At 40.6% G+C, this 11,059-nt stretch overlaps 1 protein-coding gene across 1 annotated transcript in view; it reads right to left on the bottom strand.

The window, feature by feature from the left end:
* The window catches only part of LOC118749249 (structure-specific endonuclease subunit SLX4-like), a 53,518-nt gene that overhangs the window by 41,202 nt on the left and 1,257 nt on the right, over positions 1–11,059 (bottom strand). The window lies entirely within an intron of this gene.

The following is an 11,059-nucleotide window of genomic DNA, read 5'->3' as shown; positions in this document are numbered from 1 at the left end:
TTATTTTTTAAATTTTTCTTCTGTTAAAGTTAGATTTCTTTTATTTTTTAATTAAAAAATAAAAAAAACCTGGAATGATTAATTAATTTGTCAGAAACTGTAAGCCCTATCGGAAAGTGATGAATATACGGTTTATGGAGAATTTCATTGGCTTTCATTAGCCGTATTTTATATTAAGATTTTTAAATTTGTTCGTAAGATATACGTGATTAACAGGAAAAAAATGTTGCTTTAAGCTGAATAACGGTAAATTGCAAATATCCCGAAAACGTATCCATAGAAAAAAAATTAACTCGATTTTCGGAATCACCCAGCAATTCTAAATAGGAATTGGATAGTGGCATCCATAGGACATTTTTGCTGTTAACCAGTGTTATTAAAAGAAAAAATTAAACAAGTAATTAAGCAAAAACAAATCGACTTCTATTCTCATATAAAAATTAAAGATTATCGTTAATTTCTTCACGACCCAATTATCGGATCTAAACAAAACCACCCTTGAGGTACGACCTTTTCGACGAAAAAAGAATTATCGAAATCTGTTAACGTGGTCCAAAGTTATGCGGTAACATACATAAAAAAATAAAAATATTCCGACGAACTGATAACCTTCTCCTTTTTTTGAAATCGGTTAATAAGATCACTGCGGTAAAGATAGGCAGAAATTCCGCGTTTAAAAAGTGAAAAGAAATTTGAAAATTTCTTATGAGTAGTGAAGTCTGCGGAGAACAAATTCAACATAACGTTATTTCCAATCCAGGACCTGCTGCCCTAATCGGTGGAAAGCTCGAGCCTTCAAATGATGAGTTCTTGTTGTAGCTGTAGCGGCTACTACAACCCCGCCCAGATCGGTTTATATCTCAGTCGTTGTCGCCAAGCCCCACTAACGGAAGCCCTAGGAAGCGTGCAGCCTCAATAGGGTCGGTCCACAGGGACAAAGGCGTTAGGGTTGTCGGGTTTTCCGAACATACGAAGAGATGTTTCGAGTCGTGGGGTGTCTCTCCGCATGCCGGACACTCATTTGGCACATCTACGTCTAATCTGCTCAGGTATGAGTTTAACCTGCTGCAGTAGTCAGAGCGAAGTTGGGCAATTGTGGTTCTAGTCTCCCGAGGCAGATGAAGCTCCGTCTCGTCGATGTCCGGTGGTTGTGCGCCTAGAACGGCATTCACAGGTCTGGAGTCTACATAACTCGAGACTGACTCCCTGTGAATGCCGCTCAGGGCCTGTCGATAAGCTGACGGGTCCAGAGGTTCTTTAATTACCCTCTGGACTTCGTCCGTCAGTTAGTAGAGATCCCTCCTGACGTGCCTGGGCAAGGGTTCTTCTGCAAGCAGTTGTCTATTTGGGTGACTACGTCTATGGCTCCCAACTAGAAACTGCTTGCAGAGCATTGTGTTGTGCTCCTTGATTGGGAGCATTTTCGCCTCGTCGTGTTCTGACGACATCAGAAGGCATCCAGATGCTGTCCGTAGTGCGGTGTTCTGAGTAGTCTGCAGCTTCGTCCACTGCGTCCTACTAGGCTCCGGCGACAACACTGGTGCTGCGTAATTTAAAACCGGCCGGCTATTGCCTTGCATTTTGCCAGCAACGTTTCTTTGTCTTTGCCCCAAGTACTGCCGCCTAGCGACTTGAGGACCTTGTTGCGGCTCTGTACTTTGTTGACAATAGCGGTTGCGTACGCAGAGAAGGAGAGCAGACTGTCGAAGGTTACTCCGAGTATTTTGGGGTTATTCACCGTCGGAATTGGTGTATCATCGACAGTGTCCAGATTGGGCGATTTAGCGATTTTTTTTTTTGGATATTTGAGCGTAAAAATTTCGGAAATCGGCTTTGGCGATTTTTGGCAATTTTTTCCCTTCAAGTCAATTTTTTGTGCGCTATTATGTAAAGGCCTCGAAACCCCAGATAAGTAGGTTATGGAGTTAGAGCTTTAATTTTGATGTGGCAACACTTTTTATTGTTATTGATTTTGTTGTAGCATATCGTAGAGCTGAAAAACTATCGATAGTGTTGCCACTCGATAGTTTCGAAAGTTTAAGTTTTGCACCATAGGCGGTATCGATAGTAACGTTTCGTTTTTAATGGGTAATTGAGTTTAGAGTTGCACTTTTATATGAACTTTTTCGCTTTATTTAAATACTTGTTTTTCACCAATAAATTTAAAATTTGAATGATAAAGTAGTGGAAATAGAGAAGAAACTATCGATAGTCATAAAGCCTATCGATGGCGACTTCAACTATCGATAGTAACAACCTAAAAACGACACTATCGATGGTGTCGATAGTGGCAATAAAAGGCAAGCCAGCAATAGTTTTCCAGCTCTAACATATCGAGCGTTTGCCAATATTAAACCACCGTTTGTGACAACTCCCGCTGAATGTGAAATTTGCAATTTCATTTGTGGAAATAGCTGGGCTCGAATCGTAACATCCGTTCACGGATCGGAAACCATACGAAAGAAAATTACGTTTTACGTCAGTCGTATAAGCGTTCACGTATGTCATAATCTGAAAAATGTGTTTTTACGTGACGAGTAATACAATATCGTATGTGACGATTTGAGCCCTGATCTCGCCCTTTTGTAGCTTTTATTTTATTTTTAGCGCCGATCGCTTAAAAGCGGATTGTGCCATTAATCAATTAATATGAGGTATAATAAACTTATTAATTGCGCAGACCTATTGGAAAATGTGTCAATACAAATATTTTTGAAAAGTATGAATATAAAAAAAAAAAATGCGTGTACATCACTATCATACAAGTGAAATGTGTTATTTATTATATTCGTTCTTCATTTTAAAAACTATGTTATAACAAGATCTCATTTTTTAAATAAAAGATTTTTTAAGCCGATTTCATGAATTTTATAAAAAATGTTGGGGGTTTTTGGCGATTTTTTTCGGAAATGGCTCTTATCTTTTTAAACAATCTGGACACCCTGATCATCGACGTGCATTCCCAGCGGTAGCCTGACCTCCTTCGTCCAGGTGGTGAACAAGATCGCAGAGGACTTTGTAGGGGAGAGGGTTAGGCTTCTTGCAGTGAAGAAGCGAGAAAGCTCGGAGAGATACCCGTTTACTCTCGAACACAAGTCATCAATTCCATTCCCAATGATGAGTTCTCCTTATCCTTGCTTACTTTCACATTAAATAAAAATTATATAAAATTTTTTTCAGAAATCTTCATCCATGAGAATGGCGGCGATGAAGCGGAATATATAGGTCCATAGAAGTCGGTTTTTTCAATTTGCCAATAACCACATGTAATTGAAAGCTGCTGCACGCAACAATATATAATAATTATCTTTTTTATGCTTAATGTTTGTGTGTTATAATGAATTTATATGTTTATATATACTATATATATTTTTTTCCTAATAACGGTCGTCCGTTGGCAGGCAATGGCAAACCTCCGAGTGTATTTCTATCATGAAAAACAGCTTCTCATAAATATGCAATCGCCGTTCGGAGTCGGCGTAAAACTGAAGTGAAGGTCCCTGCCTTTATGTGACAACATCAAGGCGCACGCCACAAATCGGAGAAGCTCGGCCAAACACTAACGTATGTGTAAGCGCTAATCTATTATTATTATTATTATTATTATTATATTTTTTAAGTAGCCCTATTTATATTTTCCCGACTGCAGATGAGTCCGCAGAAAATTCGCATTCCTTTTAATTCCTATATCACATTTGTTAGAAAATATTTGGATGTTACTATATACATATGTTAAATAAAGGGTTCTACAATAAGGGCGGGTAGATGTTAAGCGATCTATGTATGAGTTATTAATGAAATATCGTTTAAATAAAGGGTTATGAAAACGTTTATAACGCTTTCTTTTGAAAATTTTTAGTAAGTTTATATTCATACGCTTATAAACATCTTTTTTTGAACCTTTATTATAAGCTTACATTTATACACTTGTAAAAAGCTTTCCTTTGAACATTTATTATAAGTATACATTTCTACGCTTATAACCAAGGTTCCATTTCGATATTATTATGCTTACTTTCAAGCGTTTTACAAACAAAAACTCAACGTTTTGTAAGCTTAGTGTTTATAATTGTAAGCTTAAAAAAAGCTTTCTTTAAGTTTATTTTGCTTGTTGGGTATTACGACGCGGTTCCAGTGTGCGTTATCCGAAAAAAGTATAAAGTATTTATTGCCCTGAAGTAAAACCTATGAAGATCAAAGATTATTTTGTTGCGTTATGAAAGATCTTTCTTTCGTTCTTATAGTGCTAATGATTTAATTAATAATTGAAATTAAAAATGAAATTACTTACATACGTTCCTTTTTTCCATATTCCAAATAATTGAACTTTTTCCACAAACATTTTTCATTGCAAGCGGTCGCAAGTTCAATGAAATTTTTTAACATAACTGTTATAAGGCCATACATAACAAAAAAAAAAAATAACTTTAGGAAGAGCACACCTAAAAGTCACACATTCTAAAAATAGAATCTTAGCATAAAACCAACAATTTGGAAAAAGCAACAATAGTTTACATGGCGAACTTAGCTCAGTGGATAAGACCACTAACTTTGATTGCTGAAGTTGGGAGTTCAAAGCCCAGTGAACTCGAAAAAGAAGAATGATGAGAAGATGTGGTGATCTCCGAAATATTTTTCTTTTTCCACAAACATTTTTCGTTGAAGACGGCCTCAAGCTCAATGAAATTGTTTAATATACATACAGTGATATTTTTAAAATTTTCGCAATTTTTTAATTTTAAAACTTTTTTCGTTAATTTTTTATAAATTTATGTTAAAACCCCATATAAATCAAAATTGCAAAGTTTGTGCAAAAATTAGAGAAAATCGTATATGTAATACTTCTATATTTGCTAGTACATTCCGAGTACATTCCCCAACATCAGAGTGCCGATCAGCGTTGCCGCTTTGGTAATTTTTCAATTTAGGAACTTTTTCGATTCGGTCCTATATGTCACATAGGTCAATACAGGATGTGATTCCGTATTAGGAATTGGCCCGTAAGTGTTTCCTTTTATAGAAATTCCAGGTAATCCTGAAAGTTTCGCAAGGCGAAGTTGTTCCAGCGTTCCTTGGTTCTACTTAGAATGGTGTGGATGGAGAATTTCCTGACTGAAACCGAACTAGTTCGAAAATGACCAGACTTGTGCCATGTACAAAACGATTTATTCATGCCCTGCTTTATTTGACTTCGATAGTTTAATAGAATAAAGTACACACAATATTATATCTTTTATTTGGGTATATTGTAAACGATTAAAGCGTACGTATTCAATTATACCAGACCTGTTAAATAATGATTAATATTCATAATGATTATTAATTAAAGCATGTTTTTTGGACAACCGTTTAATGATTAAATACGGATATTACTACCTTTTTAACGGTTAATAATTAATTACTTAAAAAATGTTAATTAACTCATTCATTTTAATTACATCATTATTTTGTTATTTTTGATCATTTCAATTATTTTTGACTTCTTTTTATTACACGATTTTAATTATTTGATTAATTTCTATTATTAATCATCAAGCAAATTTTAAAAATACTGAAATGTTAATGAATTTAATTTATTTTCATGAAAACTTTTATTTTTATTTTAGTTCACTCAAAAATGAACTAAAGTATTCATTTTATTTTTAACTAAAATGTTTTCTTTTGCATATTCAATATTATTAAAAAAGATAAAAATATAGTATTTATTTTACCTGAAACCTTGCACTTTTATTATTATTTATTATTATTATTTATTCTTCATATTAAATTACATTGGATTTTACACTTAACCCACGAAGCTATGCGCTTGTCTGCGGGTAAATAATTGTACAACAGGTTTCACAAAAAAATATTTGATAGAAGAAATAGCTTAACAAAATAAAATTACTACGTTTTAAAACTAATAGAATATAACATTTTGAAAAAAGTGGAAATTCTTACAATAAGCTTTTTATGTGTTTTTTGATTAAAGTTTTTCTATGGGGTCCTTTTGGCAGATTTAGCAAATTGATGGTAGTTCATTGAGGAAAGTTGGTACTAAAACAGACAAAGTATTTTTTGAATAGTTGTTCAGAAACTTGGGTATACGAAGTCTGTTTTGGTTTTGCATTCTTGTCCCGAGATTGTGGTTAATTGGTATTTGGAATTTCTTTTCGTCGTAGAACTCGTTAAGGATTGTGTTCTTAAAAATAGATTTAACATCAAGTATGCCTAGCTCCCTGCTCAGTTGTGTATTTAGTGTGTATACGTTTTTATTCTTCGCTAAGGTTTTCAGGATATAATTCTGACTCGACTGTATTTTATTGTAACTTGTGGGGGTGCCCCACGCTGTGATGCCGTATCTGATGTATGATTCGGACAAAGCCATTTATGCCTGTAACCAGCGTTGACAGGTTGACGTTTTTAACGTCATTCGGACATATTTTGTATCCTGTTGACGTTTAGACGTTTTTTGTGTAAAAAATGACGTTTTTTAACTTCCCAGTAAATTTTCTCTGTAACTAAATCTTGTAAGTAGAACTGATTTTGAATTAGTTTCTTAATAAATCTTTACACGCTTTGTGTTTTGCAACAGCTTCTTCAAAATATATTCATTCTTTGGACACAGATGACTTAAATATGATGCAAATCAAGCGTACGCGCATTTTGTTTTGGATTCTTGGACTAATGATCCCGTGTTCAAAGGCTGGTTGTGTTAACACTTGAGGGTACGAGGCTTATTGTAATGTTTGCAATTGCACATTAAAAGCCAAATCAGGAAGAGCCGATCTATTGCACCACGCACACTCGCAAAAGCAGCAAAAAAGCTGTGCAGCATAAAAAGTCAGAAAAAAGTAGGCGACTTCTTTAAGAATTAATTGAAAATGTAATGAACGAAAAAATGCTGAAATATTGCTATGCGCCTTTTTAGCAGGACGTAATTTAGCATTTTCGACAACCGACCCCCTAACCAAATGTCTACAAAAAAAAACCTATTTAAAAATAAACGCGATTCTTTAGCAACTTAAAACTTGCACATTATTGCAAACTGCATACCCATAAAAAATCTAAAAAATCTGAATAAAAAGTTGAAAATCTAGCTGAAACTTTGCAGATTTTTTATAATTTTTCCAGAAAGTTTGAAATGTGGATTTATATTTTATATATATAATGAGCTTGGTTTTTATGAAAAAATAATAAACATTAAATAAACAAAAGAGAAACAGCCAAAATCGGTCAAAATGTTGATGACTTAATCAGCTGATCACAAGTGTATGTATAAAATGATTTTTATATTAACGATCTCAAACCAGTTTACAATGAATTTTAAATGTGCTTTGTCGAAATTACATTTTAATATACCTTATGTACATATGTACCTTTGTATACAATAAAAGTTTAATAAGAACAACTTTTTGTACATTCATTTGAAAAAGACGTTTGTAACGTAGCATATCCGCTACGATACAATAACATACAGCATCGTACATACATACAATATTGTACATACATACTGCACCGCACATACATACAATAGTGTACATACATACGATACAATAACATACAGCCTCGTAACATACAGCATCGTACATACATACAATATTGTACATACATACTGCACCGCACATACATACAATAGTGTACATAGATACTCCACCGCACATATAAATACAGACATACATACAGCAACGTACATGCACACACCATTGTACATACACACTACACCAAGTGAAGCACTGCTAGCAGCACACCAGCAGCATGCCCGAATAACTCACCAACCACTTCGCTCACCACACTGCATAAATCGGGACGGCACACGACGAATTCTCAACAAGCATACAGCGCAACAGGTATAAAAGGCTCAACAAGTGCGCAGTCAGGTCAGTCTTGCTAGGTGAGTAGCTGACTTGATTGGTCGATGAGCCCGTGGTGTGCTTGCACAACTAATGTTTCGTCGGCCAGCCAAGCCAAGCTCGGCGTGACCAGTCGGTCGAATCACATGGTGTGCCTGCGGGCGCACTAATATTTCACCGACTGGCCAAGCCAAAACCAAGTACGACTCAACCCGCCGGCAGACCAGGATTGCACGCCTTTTAGGCATCCTAATTGGCCGCCGGCTGGTTGAGCCTCCGACACTGCCGACCCGTTCCAGCCCCTACATTTGTAGAGAGCGACTAGGGGAATGGCAGTGCCTGGAGTGAATCTTGCTAGTCTTGCTAGGTCGTTTCGCTCCACCGGTTGCCGAGGGCCAGTTGCTGTTAGAAGTCACCCGCTGCCGCATATCATCCGTCGTAGCGCTCCCACCGCTACTCAACCGTTGCTCCGCTGTTGCCGAGAGTCACCCGCTGTGCCGCCGCCGCTGCTCAACCGTTGCTCCGCTGTTGCCGAGAGTCACCCGCTGTGCCGCCGCCGCTGCTCAACCGTTGCTCCGCTGTTGCCGAGAATCACCCGCCGTGCTCCTAGCGCTCTCACCGTTGCTCAAGCGTTGCTCCGCTGTTGCCGATAATCACCCGCCGTGCTGCTAGCGCTCCCACCGCTGCTCAACCGTTGCTCCGCTGCTGCTAGCGCTCTCACCGTTGCTCAAGCGTTGCCTCGCTGTTGCCGAGAGCCACCCGCCGTGCCGCTAGCGATCTCACCGTTGCTGCGCTACTCCTGAGAGGCAACCGCCGTGCTGCTAGCGCTCTCGCCATCATCCGCTCCGACCCGACCGCACGACCACAACGAACGTCACCTCTCTCTCGCTCTCCCTCTCTTTGGACATAAGGTTGCTAGCACTCTAGTCGTAGCGCCGTGTGTGTGTGTGTGTTCGAAGTAAATACACTAAAATAGTGTGTTTTATTTGGTGGGGGTTAGTGGGACCTTCGCCGGACTCTGGATCGGCTGAGTTCACCTCAGCCTTTGACAAAACCCACCTCATAAATGGCGCCCGAGCAGGGACCCAGCTCTGCAGGCGCATGTGCAAAAAATTTTACAAGCACCAACACTGCGGAAGCGGGCTCGCCGAACACACCACAACCAACAGATGACACACGCGCCAGCGAGAGCAAAACCAATACGCTGAACGTCGACTCCCTCAGCTGGATATACCTGCTAAAGAAGGAGAAGTTGATAGAAGAGTGCAAGCGACATCGAATTTTCGTAGAGGGATACACAGTCGCCGACCTGCGCAACGCGCTCAGCGCATATGTAAAAGCAAAGCGCAACCGCAAGTCAACGGAGGATTTACTGAGAGACCTAGAAGAAGAGGTCAAAGCAGAAGAGGACAGGCCAGTAAAGCTGCAACCCACCACTATTCCCACCGTCCGGATCGACAACTGTAGTCCACAGCCAGGAGAAATGAAGCGCACAGCATCAAAGCGTAACGAGATCAGCGACGCCGAGCTGATGAATACTGTCCGTCGATGGGACGTACACTTTGCAGGAGGCGACACGCTACACGACTTCCTGGAGAGAATCGAAGAACTAGCCGAGTGCTACCGCATCCCACTGGACAGCCTCCTCCCAACCCTACCTGAAGTACTGCGCGGGAAGGCCCTCCAATGGTTTCGCGTGCGAAAGCTACAAATCCACTCGTGGGCAGCATTCCGTACAGAAGTTGAGCGGTTCTTCCTCCCCAGGCGACACATGAGCCAGCTTGAAGAAGCCATCCGGCAGCGACGTCAGCAGAGCCGAGAGAAAGCCAAAGATTATATCTTGGCCCTACAAACACTGATACGCCAACACCCGACTATGTGCGGAGATGATCACCTGGAGCGCATATACGATGGCTTGCGCGTGGAATACCGCCTGTTTGTCAAACGGGGAGAGTTCAAGACGATCGAGGAGCTGATGGATCTCACTGATGAATATGAACTTCTGAAAGGCGAGGAGGCCAGGAATGCCAGACAGGCAGCTCACAGCCTAGCTCCCCTAGAAGAGAGGTACAACAGGGAGGAATCCTGCTGGCGGTGCAAGGGACGCGGCCACCTCCGCTTCCGATGCCGAAGGACGAAAAGACTATTCTGCTCTAGGTGCGGCCGAGATAATGTTCTCTCCAGAGATTGTTCGTGCAACACTGCCACCGTGAAGCCGCCCCGCAAAATACGCGGCACCAGAACAGTTCCGATAGCCGCCGCCCCTGTGGATACTAACATTCAACCAGGAGGAAAAGTAGATGGTCGCTACTATATCGATGTGAGCGTCGAAGGTATGCGCGTACGCGCGCTACTAGACACCGGCGCAACGCTCACCTACATCGACGAATCTATACGTCAACACCTAGAAGAGAGGAAAATCCAACCCCAACCTACTCACCGAAACGTACAACTGGCCGATCAAACATGCGTCTCCAGCTTGTACACTTATCCAGTAAGAATAACGTTTAACGAGCGAGCGACAACAACACTTGCTTCGGCACTCCCAAATCTCGCAGAACGCATGATCCTGGGGATGGACTTCCTCAGAGACAGAGGAATTGTCCTTACGCTAGACGGACAATCACTGCCCGCAGCCATCCCGCGAACGACAGATGCACCATCCCAGCTGTGCGCCCTGATCGAGAGAGAACACCTGAGCAAGGAGCAGAATAACCAACTGGCCGAATTCCTGATACACCACAAGAAGACCTTCAGCGGAATCACCGGACCCAGTACCGCCGCCGAGCATGTGATCACTCTCAAACACAACCGGCCGCTGAAGCAGCGCTACTACCCCCGCAACCCGGCTATGCAGCAGGTGATCAACGCTGAAGTCGATGAGCTGCTGGCAGCTAAGCGGATCGAACCATCAAAGAGCGCGTACAGCTCACCGATTGTCCTAGTTCGGAAAAAGCAAGGAAGCTGGAGGATGTGCATAGACTACCGCCAGCTCAACGCTGCCAGCGAACCAGACGCATACCCACTGCCCCAGATTGGAGCAATCCTCGACCAACTCAGAGAAGCGAAGTACATATCCACCATTGATTTGAAAAACGGCTACTGGCAGATACCCCTAGCCAAAGGATCTCGGCTATACACCAATACGTCAACGATAATTGGTACGTTGGTACCAATACGGCCAAACCAAACTTTGTATACATAACACCGACCTACTTCGCGATTAC

This window comes from Rhagoletis pomonella, unplaced genomic scaffold (assembly GCF_013731165.1).
Source record: "Rhagoletis pomonella isolate Grant_MI unplaced genomic scaffold, Rhpom_1.0 Rhpom_scaffold_00014, whole genome shotgun sequence".
In the NCBI taxonomy this organism is placed as follows: domain Eukaryota; kingdom Metazoa; phylum Arthropoda; class Insecta; order Diptera; family Tephritidae; genus Rhagoletis; species Rhagoletis pomonella.
This window is presented reverse-complemented; position numbering and strand designations above follow the sequence as displayed.